The 17,846-nt window shown below is 29.7% G+C and overlaps 1 pseudogene across 1 annotated transcript; it reads right to left on the minus strand.

Annotated features, from left to right (window-relative positions):
• Positions 1–3,923: 3,923 nt before the first annotated feature.
• On the minus strand, positions 3,924–16,710 carry LOC145945100 (uncharacterized; annotated as a pseudogene). The gene is made up of 9 exons (XR_014426795.1): positions 15,888–16,710; positions 11,620–13,175; positions 10,849–11,462; positions 10,396–10,477; positions 9,646–10,269; positions 7,906–8,891; positions 7,307–7,500; positions 6,028–6,498; positions 3,924–4,361 (listed from the first exon to the last, which is right to left on the minus strand). The product of XR_014426795.1 is annotated as an uncharacterized LOC145945100 (transcript).
• Positions 16,711–17,846: the final 1,136 nt, after the last annotated feature.

Raw genomic sequence — 17,846 nt, forward strand, 5'->3', positions numbered from 1 at the left:
TTTGATATTTGTGATATTTTTTATTTCACTAAAAATATAAAAAATTAGGATTACTATTTTTATGCATATTGTGCATACTATGCATCTTTTAGAATCCACTATTTGTGCATATTGATGTGTGATGTTTATATGACAGTATATTATTTGATACAAATAAAGCGCAACATTGTCCTTTTTCATGGCAATCGCAATCGTAACTGACTTCGCAGACTAGACCGATCTGATCATGCTTTATTTGCTGCGCTCTGTTTATGATTCATTTCTCTCTGCTTGATCGATGATACTCACAGTGTTTCTTCCAACAGTTACTTATTCCAACAGTTTTCACGAATAATTATATTCTATATATATATACGTATATGTATATCCTATATGAGGCGCATTTTTAAAGTAAGATCCGGTTTGAAATAAGAAAAGATCTTGACATATACATTTTATTCATTATAATCAAAAATTTCTAGCTTACTTTATTGCAATAAATTTTTTGTTCTGCTATCGAACAAGCGAATTCAAACATCGTATTAAAATAATGATTAAAGAGATTAACGTAGGTTCTTAAATGCAGATCCCATTTGAATACTTTTATGCAATACAATCAATAATTAAGATATTGGATTTTCGTGCGTTGATACGTTCATTAAATCCGTATAAACGTCTTAAATAGCTGATTTCTGTCCAAAAATATTAATGAAACGTTAGTTTGTTAATTAAATGTTAAAATAATAATATAATAAGAATATTAAGATAGTAATATGTTGTAAAATAATATGCTGTAATATCTTATCCGCGAATAATACTTTTTTTACAGAAATCAATTTATAACTGTCAAAAATATTAATCCAGTTTAAAATATTGTAACATATTAATTAAAACATTACTTTTACTTATGTAATATATTAATATGAAAATTTAATTAGCAAATGAACGCATCAAATAGCTGTTTTTTCAAGTGTTAATTTTAAGTGTTAATTTGCTAATTATATTGTAAAATAATGTTAAAAAAATTTAAATAGTGATATGTTGTAAATAAAATGTTATAATACCTTATCCTGGATTAATATTTTTTTCACAGAAATTAGTTGATAATTGTCAAAAATATTAATCGAGTTTAAAGTATTATAAAATATTATTTTAAATATATTATTTTTAATTCTTTAACTTATATTATTATTATAAATATTTAATTAGCAAATAAACGTCTTAAATAGCTGATTTCTGTCAAAAAATATTAATAGTGCGGTGATTTGTTAGTTAATTTTCAAATAATAACATATTAAAAATATTAGAATAGTAATATGTTGTAAAATAATAATATATATTATTTTTCATTTGATCGGTTTTCTACTTGAAAATTTTGAAAAATTGCGAAATTTAATTACGCTTATATTATTGTTTTTGATACAATCGAATATACTACACTCGTTACATTGTACATTGGGTATAATCGAAGAACATATACTATATAGTTTTATAGCTTGATTATATAAATCATTATAATCGATCTTGAAATAGTATTATCAAGTAAGAGAAAACTCAAAATTTATCGAGATACATGGAGGGGAGAACATCAATTCGATTAGTGGTATCTAAATCATTGTGAAGATTACATGGAACATTGGTCATAGTCGAGAATCGTATGAAAGCCGATCGAGTATAAAAATATCAAGAAGAGAAAATTGTTATGTTAAAAACGTTACAAACGTTATGTGTTTTACTAAAACTGTTAATGCTAACGAAAATGACCATAACGTTTTCGTCAGGAAATCCAGGGATTCTGGAGGATCTTTGAAGCTCCGGTCCAAGAAGTTACAAAGAAAATTATTTTCGTATGCTCTAATTTATATACTTTACGCTAATAATAGATTTTTTTCATGAAGAAAATTGAATGTTATATATTGCAGACAATACAGTATTTGTGTAATTAAAACTGTATAATACGTAAAACTAAAGAGTTTTAATTTTTAAAAAATGTATATAAAGTTTATTAATTTTACGTCACTCATTCAAAAATCAATGTTATATAATCAAATTAAAACTTATAATTACATTTAATTCAGACGACATTTTAAAATTATTAAACAATATGTATTATTATAATATAATTGTTAGATTTAAAAGAAAGAACTTAAAAAATTTATGATTTCGTTCACTTTATTTTCTTTTTTTTTTTGTTACTTAATAAGTATGTGACACATTTACATAAATTGTTTGTAATTTCTAAAACATTTTTATTTCTCTAGATATGTTCAAATTTACTAATATTTATTTAAAACTTGCAGGGTAATTTATTTTTTATTTAACGAAATTTATATAGAAAATCAGAAAATTTTAGTTAAAATAATTCGCATGCTCAACGGCTACTAAACATCGAAGTGAAAGATTGGTGAAGTTGAACTTCGAATTGATTCGGGACAATTAATCAATCTATGAATAATATGCGCAATAAGCTGTCACTTTTGCTATATGTGAGAATTTATATACACTATTTATCACTTAATGTATATATATAGGTATATATACAGGGTGTCCGGTAATAGTCGCATCAACCGTCGTGTGCAGGTAGAGCTAGTTAAACCGAGTAGAAAAGTCCTCTACCATTTTGCGATATTCTCAATAATAAGAGAGAAATAAATTTAAAAAAATCAGCCAATTCGCGCGATGATAAGCGTGCGGCGAGAAGAGACAGCCCACTCGGGGGTCCAGAGTTAGCGCTACTCGTATGGAGTTACTGTCTTTTGTAAAGTGCTCCTCCCCGCTTCATCGCGCGCTTAGCAACCGTGTAACATTATACTGTTTCTTTTCGCCGCATGCTTGGTAACGACATAAAACTGGGCTGTCTCTTCTCGCCGTCGTCACGCGAATTGGCCTATCTTTATTAATTATTATCTCTCTTATTATTGAGAATATCGCAAAATGGTAGAGGACTTTTCTACTCGGTTTAACTAGCTCTACCTGCACACGACGGTTGATGCGACTATTACCGGACACCCTGTATATGTTATATATGTATGTTCATAGTTTTATCAGACATAAATCTAAAGTTTATAGCATTGTGCTCTCGAGAAAATTCTTTTGCATTAAAAAATATTTCATAAGATGTTTTTAAATACAGGAATTTATAAAATTTTTATGATCATGAAGAAAATGATAATAAAAATATATATATTTTATATATATGTTAAAATATAAACATTATTGAAACTTTAGTGATAACAAACGCACTCGTGAAAAAGAAAGTCAAGTTAAGATAGAGTTACTTATTAGAAGAAATTAATTAATTATTTTGAAACTAATATAAAAACTGAATTATGAGACAAAATTCCTTCAACAATCGAAGAAAGTCATGCTCCCATGATTAATTTACTAAGAGAAATAGTTCTTACTTAGAGAAAAAATACAGAAAAAAGTTTCTTACTTGTTTAAAGTTTTAAATAAACATGCAATGCCATAATGAGATAAGTTGGAATCTTTTTTCAAGAAGTCATTTGATTCTTCTCTGAGATAACATCTATGCAACTAGCGAATTTACGGAGTACGGAATTCTCTACCACTTTCTAATAAAGCATTGACTTGGCCTAATTGAAAACCGATTGTCATTTTCGTGCTATGATACTGAATTAATATGATAATATATAAAATTTTAATCTCTAAAATGATATACTTTTTATTTATCATTCGGTAAATTCTTTAAAGCTAATTTACGAATCGCAAGTTATCTTTCTCTTACGTATTAAGATTTCTCTTTGTGACAGATCACGATGGATCTGCATTCGAGCAGTCATACAACTTCTAGTAAATATATAGTTTATTACGTATCTTTGAAAAATTAATTATGAAATGACAATGATAAGTTTACATACAGATATATATATATATATATATATATATATATATATATATATATAAACGTATAATACAGACAGTATAATTTCAAATATCCCATAGATGTAAAACTCATCGTTTCTTCTTAACATACATATATACAAACAATTAATTAATTGCCGGCTATATAATATTCATTGATGCGTCGGATTCAGTATTGCGTCTTCTGTGTCGCTTCTTAGAGCTATAATATTATTCAGACAAAGTTTAAAGTTTGGTCTATCATTCGCTGCACTCCAGCAACGCTGCATTAGTTGGTATAACGAGGATGGACAGTTGAGAGGCATCTGCAATCTGCCTCCCGTGCGTACATAATCCATCACTTCGAGATAAGTTTTAGTAGAATAAGGTTGCTCATCTAACGATGTAATCTCCCACATTAGTACTCCAAATGACCAAACATCGCTCTGAGAAGTAAATATTCCGTTTATTAGGGATTCCGGTGCCATGCAGCGAAACGGAAGCAGACCTTCTCCTTCCTAAAATATAATTTTAACAAAGTTAAATTTTCTATTCTAATTATCCATTTTTGCAATAAGTATTCTTAAGCAAAAAACGTTTACTAATATTTTGCATTATACATTATACATATACAGGGTGTCCCATTTTATTCTGCCCAGGCAAGCATCTCGAAAAATATGGAAGATACGAAAAAATGTTTCCGACAAAAGTTGTAGGACTTGAAGTGGGACAGATGATGAAAATATGGACTTGACCTATTGAAGGTCAGGTCAAGGTCATCGTTGTTTCTTAAATAGAACCCCCTATTTTCTATTGCATATTCTTGTAGGCCTTGTTGAGACGTTTTCAAAACACTACCTATTGATGTCTCTTACGCAAGCCGTTCCTAAGATACGAAGCTTCAAAGTTGACATATCATCGGCATTTGCATTATCCAATGTACACCGTGGAAAGATTGTTCAGTCAAATTGTGTATGTGTGCGTGTGTGTGCTTCTTTAGTAAAACTTTTATCTCTCTTTCTCTACCATTTTCTTATTCTTTCCCTTACATTAAAATAACCAGAAGAAAAATAATTAGAGAAAAGTTTTACTACATAAGCACACACACACACACACATACACACAAGTCTCCTTTTTAGGGCCACTTGATGTACAAATTTGATTGAACAACCTCCCCGCGGTGTACATTGGACAGTGTTGTGCTTAGATGATTTTAAAATTAGCTAGATAAAGATGAGATAAAAATATGTAAATTCATCTTAGATAAGATGAAGATGATTTTGTTTTAAATATATCTAGATAAAAGATAAAATTATATGACGATTCATCTAGATAACTTCCAGATAATGTTATTTTTTAAATCGCATATGTAAACAGTTAAAAAATGTAAATAAATAAAAATGTAATGTAAAATAAAAAAATGGAAATTATAAAAGAGATATAAAAATATATTCATAGTTTTTTATTTATAAGCTTTTATCGTTTACTGCTCAAGTTCTACTACTTAAAATATTTTCATGTGCTATATGAAACTCTAAATCAAATTATCTGAATATTATTTTAGATTATTTAGTAAAGATAACACTTTTTTTTATCTAAGATGCAGATATAGATAATACATTTTTTATTATCTATATAAAGATAAGATAACGCCAAAATTTCATCTAGATGATCATCTACATAATTTTATTTAGATAACAGCAAACACTGACATTGGATAATGCGAATGCCGATGATATGTCAACTTTGAAGCTTCGTATCTTGGGAACGGCTTGTGTAAGAGTCATCAATAGGAAGAGTTTTGAAAACATCTCGGCAAGGGCTACAAGAATGTGCAATAAAAAATAGGGGGTTCCATTTAAGAAAACATCGATCATCTTGACCTGACCTTCAATAGGTCACACAAGGTCAAGTCCACATTTTCATCATCTGTCCCCCTTCAAGTTCTACCACTTTTGTCTGAAAAATTTTTCTGTATCTTCGATATTTTTCGAGATGTTTACCTGGGGAGATTAAAATGGGACACCCTGTACATTGGAGAAATACATATGAAAATATATGCATAGTCTTCATTTTTCTTAAATTCTATTTGACTTACAGATATAATATATAATAATATAAAAAGACGCTAAAATAAAAAAACACTTTGAAAAAGTTTCATCTTTTTTAATTAATTATATCTACTTTGCGATAATAGTCATTTCTGTAAATATCTCTAGAAAGTCCGAAATCACCGATTTTGACGATACGATTCTCACGATCTCTCGCAGACACTAAACAATTTCGGCACGCGAGATCTCTATGCACAAAGCGCAGCTCTTCTAGATAGCAACAGCCTCGCGCAACATCTTCGCACATAGCGAGCAAGTCTTGTAGACGCAGAGCGTGTAAATCAGAAGGTTGTAATATTTGACACTCTCTCAAATATTTTTGCAGATCAGTTTCCATTAATTCCAACACGAGTAATGGAGAATCCCCGTCTAAGCAGATAGCTAGTAATCTTAACACATGTTCGTGTCTAAAGTGACTCATAAGCTTAGCCTCTTGCAAGAATTACTTTCTTTCTTCCACGGCAGCACCCTTTTTTAACATTTTTATGGCAACGAATGTCTCTGATCCCGGTTCTTCTAAATTTTTGACATTCCCTTGATACACCTGCAAGATATTGAAAATTAATGTAACTTTTATTAAACAAGAAAAGATAATTTAATTTTATATAATATTATACATATATATTTTAATTTATTTTAAATGATTCAACGAAAAAAAATGAAGTGCATATGTATGTCTCATAAAAATAAATGTATTACTAATTCTTTTAAAAAGTTGATTTATATATCCGAAAAAATTGTATTCTCATCTTAAGTATATGCCACTTATCTTTATAATATATTCCACTAAAATAGGCGCCAAAAGGATCCTCTTAATTTAGGAGGAAAATTCTCTAAAGAGATAATCTTAACATGCAAGAATATATACTTAATGAGATGTTTTTCTATCCGTGTATTATTATAATTATTAATCGATATAACAAAAAACAGTCTTACTAATGGACATTTGTTACTTATCACATGTATATTTAAATGTTACACATATTATTAAATATTTTTTATGTATTTGACATAGTTAAATACACATTTTTGCTTATTATGTTATTATTTTGAATATTAATTGTAAACTTATAAATTTAAATAATATTTTATTAATTTTTATCTTAAATTTATTATTAATTTATTATATTTATTTATTGCGGCGCTGAAATTGCAAAAAAAATAAGAATATATTCTCAATTTAATTTAAGAGATGGAAATATTCTTATTCATTAAGAATATCTATTAAGAGGACTTATTAACGCATTTCAAGAAAACAATTTTTTTGGTGTATAATTTACTAAGAAATGTGTATTTTTCATTTCTACATCTAAATATTAATGATTTAAAATATGACGTTACGAAAATTTTACCATTCCGAATGCGCCCCTTCCAAGGTGTTTTGTTAGTGTGATTTGCTCACGTTTGATTTTAGTCAGCATAAATTTATATGGTTTAAATTGCAACGCAGGACTATATAGCGCATTGAGCTGAACGTTTCCGATAGGTACCTCATGTAGAATCCTAGTCAAAGCCTGCTCGTTATCTTCTTTGCGTTGTCGGTATACTATTATAAGTTATGATATATTTAAATTATATTATGCATTGCAAATTTTAAATTTTGCTCTTTTAACAAGTAAGTTAACTTTTTTTTAGAAAATCTCTCTACTTACTACATTAATTATAATTTGTAATTAAAAAAATGTGTATCAAATACTTACAACAATAAATAAAGTAGCAGATGCAGATTACAATAACGATAACAACAAGGCTTAACATCAATGTTAGATTATATTGCGTAGCTCGAATTATCGAATCATCACCTTTGTTACATAAAAATATAGTCTTATTTGAATATTTCTACTTATAATTTTATCATTAAAAATATTTAATTCTTAAAATACTGTAATACATTTATATGTCAAATAAACAGATCGTATTAAAATATTTACATGTTATCATATTTGCTTACCATGTGTTTGAAAAATACATCTTTCATCAGATGGCCATGTAAAGTTCTCGTACTCAGGATATGTCAGTATCAAACGAAACTTGTATAAAGTTGCCGGTAGCAAGTTTTCTATATAATACGTTACTGTCTCATTATTTGTCTCAAAATTATCTGTGGTTTGCCACTTTTGCATCGCATCATTTTTGTATTCCAGTACGTAATGGATCGTCAAATTAATGCTAGGAATCCACGAAATATTCATATTGTTTATGCTAACTCCGCTCAAAGTAATATTGTTCGGTTCCGAGTACGTGTACACAGTTTTGCTCAAACTGTCATTATATAAATTGCTGTAGTTAGCTGGATACACACGTACATATACAAAGTATTTCTGTTCTGGCAGCAACGGTTGGATTATTGTAAAAAGTTTGTTGTCTACTTTATTATTAACAAATGGTTCTTCTATCGGTTGCGTGCTGTTTATCGAGTTAATTGATTCCCAATATACTTTATAAGTTACTGTCGTACAATTAAGTTTCGTGGGTGGAATCCAATAAACTGCCGCTATAGTTGGCGTCAGAACCTGAACCGTTACATTTTCCGGTCCATTGAGCTTGCTCACGTTAGTTTTCAATATGACTTCCGACCTGAATTGCAGGTCCGTCGATAATTGATCAGAGTAAAAATTGCTCACAGCTAGCTTCAGCTTGTATTTTGTAAACGGTGTTAAATTCTGAATTTTATAATGCCGCTCGTATGTCTGTATAAAGAATCCATCTAACGTGTTATCGAGGTTATTATTCAAACATCTTACGTTGATGATATATTTAAGAGTTGGTTTGTTGTTTTTGCATTTGTTTATGCGAGTCGATTCTGTCGTATTAAATTTCAAAACAATACTTTTCGCTGTTATTTTTATTATTTTAATATTATAATTTTTTTTCATCAGGTATAAGGCATTCCTTCCGAGGATATGGTTGTAAGGAGGATGATTTACCAAACGATATTAGGGGATTAAAATAATCCGTGCTTTTTATTATTTGCACGTGTTTAGATGCGTTTTTTTCATTGTCGACAAGTGCATACTTTTTTTTTAAAATATAATCATAAAAATCTGTTTTTTTTACATTATGTCCACTAAAATAAATGTTTGTTTTATCAGTTATAAAATGTGACACAAACTGTGCGCCCATTTCAGCAGTTGAAATCGAATTGCATTTATTTATTTTACTGTTGGCCACAATTAATTTCTGGTTTTCTCTCCAGAATATTAGCGGCTCCTCTGTATTTGTGATGTCAAGCTTTATTTTATAAGACATTTTTAATTTGTATGGACAAGAAGTCATAAGGGTTTCTAAAAAAGATTGCACATTTCTTCCTTCAAGACCCGATTTCATTATTGCAATCTTTATAAATGACGCTAAAGAATATTCCATTTCTATCCAGTATAAAAATCTGGAAAATATATTATTATATATGTGTATTATAAAACATAATTTTAAACGTGAAGTTAAAAAAATAATAAACTTAAGTTCTTATAATTTTATGATAATTAATTATTTATGATTCTTAAGATTTATAATATAAATAATTAAGATTTTATGATTCTTTATATCTTTATCACAAAATCATAATATATTATTGCAAAATTAGAAAATAATATAAATTCTTAAGTGAACGACACAAAAGTGTTTATTTTTTCAAGTGAATAAAAGTTAACGTACCCCACAGACGGCTGTATAGTTATATATAAAGCGTTACTGCTGAAAATCTTTTTTTTTTTTTATTATGCCATTTTGCCACATTGTTAAGTCCAGCTTTATAATGGAATTCGCTGAGTCGCCATATTCCATCCAATATAGATTTCTTCCTATCCAATCGATGCAGAGATCGGACACATATTTTTTTAAACTAGTTATTTTTGTAATATTATTTGTATTCATATCCCCTGTCATTAACTCTCGTAGTATATTCTCATGCTCATTACGAATCCACTGGATCCAATAAATTTTATGTTCTGCTACAGAATAAGCCACTTCTATTGTATTAGCATTGCTATTAAGGGTAAAGAGATTGTCGTAGGTTCTTGAATCCAGATCCCATATTGCAATGGTATTATTCACTGTAATCAATAATTGAGTTATCGGATTTTCGTGCGTCGTAGATACGTTCATTAAATCTGTATAAGGACTAGCACCAGCTTTAGTATGCGCTCGTACTCGAAAATAGTACGTTGTATTAGGTTTTAGATTATACTCTGTGCACTCCATTGTAGTTAAAATAGTTTTGTCGGCACAGATTTGAATCTTTTTTAGGTTTTCGATAAACCAACATTGCATTGTATATCCTTGTATCACTTTGTTTGCAAATTCAGGTTGGTTCCATCTGTAAGACAAATTTTTGCCTTTCCATATTTAATAATTTTTTAACAGAATTAATATTTTTATTGTATATGTTTATGTTAAATTTTAAAGAAAAAAAGGATATAGATTGAAAACTTAGATTCTTCACCTGAATGTCACAGAAATGTTGATTTTTTCATTTAGAAATCCATTGAACTCTTCGAATGCTCTTGGCTCGCTCGGAATTTTTCCTAGAGATTTTAAGATGGTACATATTTATATGTATGTTGAAGTTGATTATCTCGGTAAATTAAAAAAAACAAAAAATAGTTTAACGTGCAACGAAAATAAAGAAAGAAGAAAAAAAATTATTGATTTAAATCAAACAAGAAAAATAATGAAATTGATAGTGTTATCTAAATTTTGCTTTATTTCACATACAGTGTATACATTGTTTCTCTCTTTTCGACAGAATGCATTTTATATTATCCTTGTTATTAGAAAATGGTTTAATATTTTTTTAAATTTAATTTTAACTCTCTCTTGAATTTACATTTTGGTTACAACTTGTAAATTTTTTGTTAATTTTTTATTAACGTTCTATATATTCATTGCATCTTACCAATAGATTCTGGGTTCATGGACATATTTGCAAATGTAACTTCATCGACTTCATCGACTTCATTTCTTATAGTCACGCTATCAGAATAATTCTGATCCGGCTGGAGATTTTGTAAAATGAGATGATTGTTGTTTTCGGGCATTGGAATATCCTTAATGTATGTATGTATGTATGTATGTATGTCTTTATTCGACGTCCCCTAAGGGTTTGCCTAGGAGCTTTAGGGTAGCTCCAACCCATTACAATCTCCCTTCTTCCTTCCTCCTATACAATTTCCTTCGTTACAATACAATATCCATCCATATTTTAACTATCTCACACTCGTTCCTCCCTTCATTGCATCCCTCATCTAAACAAAAACTTCTTCGGACAAACACACACATAAATACATCATTCCCCTGTATCCTGGCCTTAGGCGACCTTACAATCATTCTACTCCACCCTTCCCTATCCCCCTTTCTCACACTCTTTCCTCCCTTCTTCGTTCTCTTCCTTCTCCCTTGTCTCCTATTCCTCCTTTTCAACTTCCCATCTCTTTTTGTCCTTTCACCCTCGGCCTGTCTTGTCTCCTCTCCTGCGTCCCTTCCTTTCCCTCCTTCCATTGCATCTCTCATCTAAACAGAAATTTCTTCGGACAAACACACACATAAATACATCATTCCCCTGTATCCTGGCCTTAGGCGACCTTACAATCATTCTACTCCAGCCTTCCCTACCCCCCTTTCCCGTCTTCCTTCCCTTTTCCCCCTTCATTTTCCCATGCCCTCTTACCCTTAAAACCTCCCCCCTTTCACTTCTTCTCCCTTTTAATCTTCTGCTTCCTCCGATTCCGCTCTTACGCCTCTACCTCCGTTTTGTCCTCTCTCTCTCTCCTCTTCTTCCATTCTCCTCTTCCCTCCGCTGCACTGCTTCATCTCGGTCATCTTCCGTCCGCTCTCTTCCAATTCTTCCTCTGTCTTCTTCTTCTCTCCCCCCCTTCTATCCTCTTCTCACATTTCTCTTCTTCTATCCGTTCTCCTCTTACCGCTTCACTCCACCTCCTGTCTTCTCCGCTCTCCGACTCATTCTTTTTACACTCCTTCCTCTCTTTCTTTCTTTCCTCTTCCAGTCTCTCATCCCCTTCCACGTTCTTCCTCCATAACCTCTCCATCATCTCCAGTCTCTCTAGCCTTTTCTCCACTCTTCTTCTCCTTTCCTCCTCCTCAGTCTCTCTCTCCGACTTTCTCTCCATCACCTTCAGCATCTTTTCCATTATCACTCTCATCTCCTTTATCTCTCTCACTCTTTCATCCATTCCATCTTCCGCTTCCTCCGCTCTCCCCCTTCACCGGCATATCTCCTCCTCTCTGCCTTTTGCTCACACACCCTTCTCCTTCCGCCACCTCTTCCCTCCGCTGCACTGCCTCATTCCTGCCATCTTCCATCCGCTCTCTTCCAAATCTTCTCCCGTCCTCTCTCGCTCTTCCCTTTCTTTCTTCCATTCTTTCCTCACCTTCCTCCTCTTTCCTCCGCTCTCCTTTTATCACATCGCACCACCTCCTGTCCTCTCCGCTCTCCGACTCTTTCTCTTTGCACTCCTTCCTCTCTTTTCTCCTTTCCTCTTCCATTCTCTCCTCCCCTTGCATGCTCATCCTCCATAACCTCTCACTCGCCTCCATTCTCTCTAACCTTTTCTCCACTCCTCTTCTCCTTTCCTCCTCCGCATTCTCCCTCTCCGTATTCCTCTCCATCATCTTCAACATCTTCTCCATCATCCTCCTCATCTCCTTTATCTCTCTCACTCCGTCTTTTATCCACTCCATCTTCCGTTACCACTCTATCCAATCAACTCCGTATGAAAGCTGCCACCGATCTGTACCACACTCTCTCTTCCTCTTGCCTTTCTCTACTTCTGTACTTTTACACCCACGTGCTACTTTTCCAACCACCTGTTTCCGCTCTCTCTGCCGCTATCACAGCGCCCTCGATCCTGCACGTGTCTCTCCTCGCTACATCCAGCGCCCTCTCTGACAACGCCTCTTCTCCGTACTACCGCACTCTGCCTTATCCTCCTTTTACCGACGCCTCTCCTTTTCCTCCACGTCATCGTTCTTCATCCCGTGCTTATCTTTCCTTCTTTTCCACACTCCAGTTATTCATCCCCCAGTGCTCCTCCACCGTTCCATCCTCTTCTTTCTCTTCGCGGCCACTCACTCCATTGCTCCCAAGCCATCTCCTCCTCACCCATTTTCCGCCTCACCCTCTCTATACCGCCTCCACTTCTCACCCAAACTCGGAGCACCGACCGTCGCCTGTCACTACTCCGACGGCCATCTTCCTGGAATATCCTTAATAAAATATAACATATAAAAAAAATAAGTTAGACAGCTAGGCCAGAAATTTCACGGTATCATTAATGATAAATAAAATAGTATATATAAAAATATATATAAATAAGATTACCATAAAAAATAACATCGTATGTCAAAATAAATAAAATAAGTATAAAATTTCTTGTTTTGTAATAATTTTAGCTTGCTATTTTATAATTCCATTCCTAATTTATAATGTGTTAAATATTATGTAATTTTATTTCTAAAATATTTATTCTTATTATTTTTCATTATATTTTCTTGCGAAATATCAAACATGATACTTATATTAAAAAGAAACTCACGCAGAATAGGCAGAATAAGGATTATTTAATAAGAAATCATAATTGTTTCTTTATTAATAAATGTTATATGAAAATGTTACTCTCTTCGATTCTTGAAGCGATTTTGCTGATAGTTATAGTTCATGATTTAGTTTTTTTGCGATTGTTAGTTAACTTTTTAAAATAAGCGAGTTTACTTTGTAATAATCCGTATGTTTTAATTAAAATTTCAATAATAACGTTTGTATTTCAAGAATAAAAATGTTTAAAATATTCTCATTTATGTGTATGTGCACTGTAAAAAAAATTTGGTTGAAAAAAGGAAAATATGTTTCATCCAACTAAAATCCTTACTACAATACGATCGACTAAATATTTCTAGAATGAGACAAAATAATTTGTTACCATTGTGAACAAAACACTATTTAAATCAACAAAATTGAGAGTTTAGTCAAAACATAATTAGATACTATAATATAATATTTTTTTGGTTTGCGAACTTGTTCGTGTTGAAGGAAGAAAATTTTTTTTGTCTCAGAAAAAATTTGGTTCCAATCAACAAAACCACTTTGTATTTAAACGAAAAATTATTTGAAACAACAATATATATAATTCGATCAATGCAAATTTAATTCTATTTATTAAAATGTAGTTCATATTTCATATTCGAAAATATAAAGCTAACTAAAATTTTGTTCCTGGAACTAAACATATGAAGTCTGAATCGAAAGATAAAATGGAGATAACAAAATATATATTTGATATAAACGAAAGCTTTGTTGAATGACTGTAATACACAGTTCGTATATTTATTGATGTATTTATTAATTTAACGAACAATTTTGATGGTTGATGCATTGGTACATTTTGTCGTTTAATAGTAAATTTTTTTAAGATCAAACTGAGATTTATTTCGTTGATAGAAACAATTTGTTGAAAAAATCCTATATTTAGTTAAAGCAACTAAATTTTTTATTGCAGGAATCGAATATATAAAGCGTCCACTAAAATATAAAGTAAAAGTAACTAAATATCTGCTCAGTATAAATAATTAGCTCATTAAACGAATAAAATATTCAATCAGTGTATCCATTAATTACGATTAACGAACAAAATTTTGGATTGATTTAAATAAGACTGTTGTTCAATTAACAAAGATTTAATTTATTAAAATAAAAAATTTGTCAAAAGAACATAATATTTAGATCAAACAATTCAATTTTTATTCTTTTCAACAATTTACTTAGTTTATTCAATTAATTTAACAGATGTTTTATATATATCGTATGGTTAAAGAAACTTACAATATCGTAGGATAATAGAATGATTTTGTTGAAGTAATATTAACTATGTGTTAGAATTTTAAATGGACTATACCTTCTTTAATGCAACTAAATAATTTTTGAATCAACCATTACATCAACCAACTATACAAAATTTGTCCGTACAACCAAATTTTTTTACAGTGTGTGATTATAGAAACTATATAAATTTTTGTACTTAAGATTTTGTCGAAATTCTTTTTAATCTTTTCACGCAAATAAATTCTAGAAAACAGGATACCATAAACTTACAATTGACATTACCACGATATATAAGAATATGTGCATATTCTACGTACAACTATTTAAATGGATATCTATATTCATATGGCTATATAAATAGATATACTATGAATGTTATATATATATATATATATATATATATATACATCTATAAATTTTTACAAGTTAGATTGGAATAGATTGCTGTTACGTATATTGTTTATTTAACTATTGGCTCTATAAAGTTAATTAATACAATTTGAATTTTATTATACCAATATAGTCGACATTCCTTTATATGTATATGACACAAATGCAACCATCCTTGACACATCAAAATGACGCGAACTCTGAATTAATTTAGTTAAATAAAAATTAATTTACAAAAGTCTTATCATATTATTAAATAATTATAAATATTTAATAAAGTAAATAAGATATTTTTGCAAATTAATGAAAAATCACATAAAACTCAATTCAAGGGTCATATATACGTATGTATGTATGTATGTATGCATCAAAATAGAGAAAATTTAACAGAAAATCTCATTAATATTAATAATTATTATTCTTAAAAATAGCAATAGAAACACAAACATAATACAGTGAAATTTTAATATTTCGTTATAATTAAGTTTAACTTTGGACTATATTATACATCCATTTAAAAACAAAATAAAATTTTCAAGCTTTATACATCCTTTCTCATTGCATTATACTTTTTAGCTTTATGTATAGTTTTATTTTATTATACAGTATGTAATATTATTATATTACACGTTTTAGTTACTCAAATAAACTGCACTATTACTTGTAATAACATTTAATTGTTTTTTAATGAAGCGAAAAAAATCTCTTACCTGCGTGAAAAGGTTGTCCGAAACGGTATGATTCTTTGTCAAAATTGCGATAGCTGCTTTCACCAGCATTAAACTTTTCAATAAAACGCATAATCTCATCTTAAACATAATAATATTTTCCTTTGGTGAATGTTGGCGTTCAATTTTTAATCACCAGTATTGTATTTTTTCTTATTCTATGGATGATTCAGATTTGATCTAATCGACTCGATACTTTATTATGTGCTGGATGAATTCTTTAGAATCTAGTTTGCGAATCGCGTTATTGTCTTCCAATATTACATTTTAATATATCTTTTTATGATTAATCACAATATTCTAGTAAATAGTAATGTTTATAATTTTTCAATGGGAACCAATAACAAAAATAAATACGAAGCGACACGTATTCACTTGATTCTATCGAAAATAATAATATATCTTTGTTGTAATTTCTTTTAATATTTCGTAAAATGATAATCAATAAAAATATAATCGAACAATTTATAAGCAATCCGAAAATTATACAATTATAAATTTTCTGTCACTTTCACCGCTATTCAAGCATAAAATATTATCCACGTTGATATTTGTCATATTTTTTGTTTCACTAAAATATAGAAAATTATGATAACTTTTTTTATGCATATTATATACTACGCATGCTTTTAGGATCCACTATATGTGCATATTGTTGTGTGACGTTTATATGACAGTATTTGAATCAAATGACGCGCAACGTTGTCTTTTCTCGTGGCAATCACAATCGTAACTGACTTCGCAGACTAGACTGTTCTGATCATGCTTTATTTGCTGCGCTTTGTTTATGATTCATTTCTCTCTGCATGATCGACGATACTCACAATCAGTGTTACTCCAACAGTTACTTATTATAACACAGAGAATTTTTTCTTATAATTTACGTTGAAAATCATGGTAATCGTGAGACAATATGGTATGGAAAGAATTTGAAAAATATGCTTGATTAATTTTACTTTACTATTAGTAAAATTAATTAAACATATTTTATATTTTAATGTAATGGATATTATTATTTTATATTGTGATAAATATTAATCAGAGAAAATATAATATAATTATTCGTGGAAACTGTTCACAGAGAGTTTTAATTTTTTAATTGCACTGCTTTACATTTAAAATAAAAATATTTTTATATTTACAATCTTCGTGAAAAAAGTAAAAGAAATGCATAATGTATACCCTATTTAAAATTATATACAGCCTCACATATATCATAGACATAGACCATTCTTTAAAGGAAACAGTAATTCATTAAGTGATTTTTTAAAACATGCAAATGATCATAAGATGCTCTTAATTAATGGTCAAATGTTTAAATTAAAAATGCGGACAAATATTGTCCCAAAGTATAATTAATGCAATAAATAATTGGCAAGTTGAGTTTACTTGTAGGTATTCTATTCATGTCGATCTATAGTAGCTTTATTCTCTAAATAGGATTGCAAGATAAATTAATTTATGCAAATATATACTATTAAGAAGTAAGTTTACTACATCGAAAACATAAAAATAATATCTATATTATTCATAATAAATCTAGGAATTTTTACACTCCAAGAAAGCAAGTATATTAAAATACTTTATAATTATAATTTAATATTTTATAATTATATAATTTATAAATAATATAATTAATTAATAATAATTATAAATAATATATTATTTGTTTTTTTATTCTATCGTTTTTATCGATCACTCATAGTCGAGAGTCTCGTAAAAATCGATCGAGTACAAGAGAAGAAAATTATTATGTTAGATACATTAAAAATATTATGTGCTTTACTAAAAGTATTGATGCTACTTTAACAATTTTATAGAAAATGAAGACTCATTAATATTAAAAATCTTTATTTTTAAATATAAAAGTTTTAAAAACATATTTGGGCTACGTTTTAATATATGTATACGGCCACATTAATAATTATAAATGCATAATTT

The sequence above is a fragment of the Prenolepis imparis genome, unplaced genomic scaffold, assembly GCF_030444845.1.
Source record: "Prenolepis imparis isolate NDT839.2.m4 unplaced genomic scaffold, iyPreImpa1.0 SCAF_14, whole genome shotgun sequence".
NCBI lineage: Eukaryota > Metazoa > Arthropoda > Insecta > Hymenoptera > Formicidae > Prenolepis > Prenolepis imparis.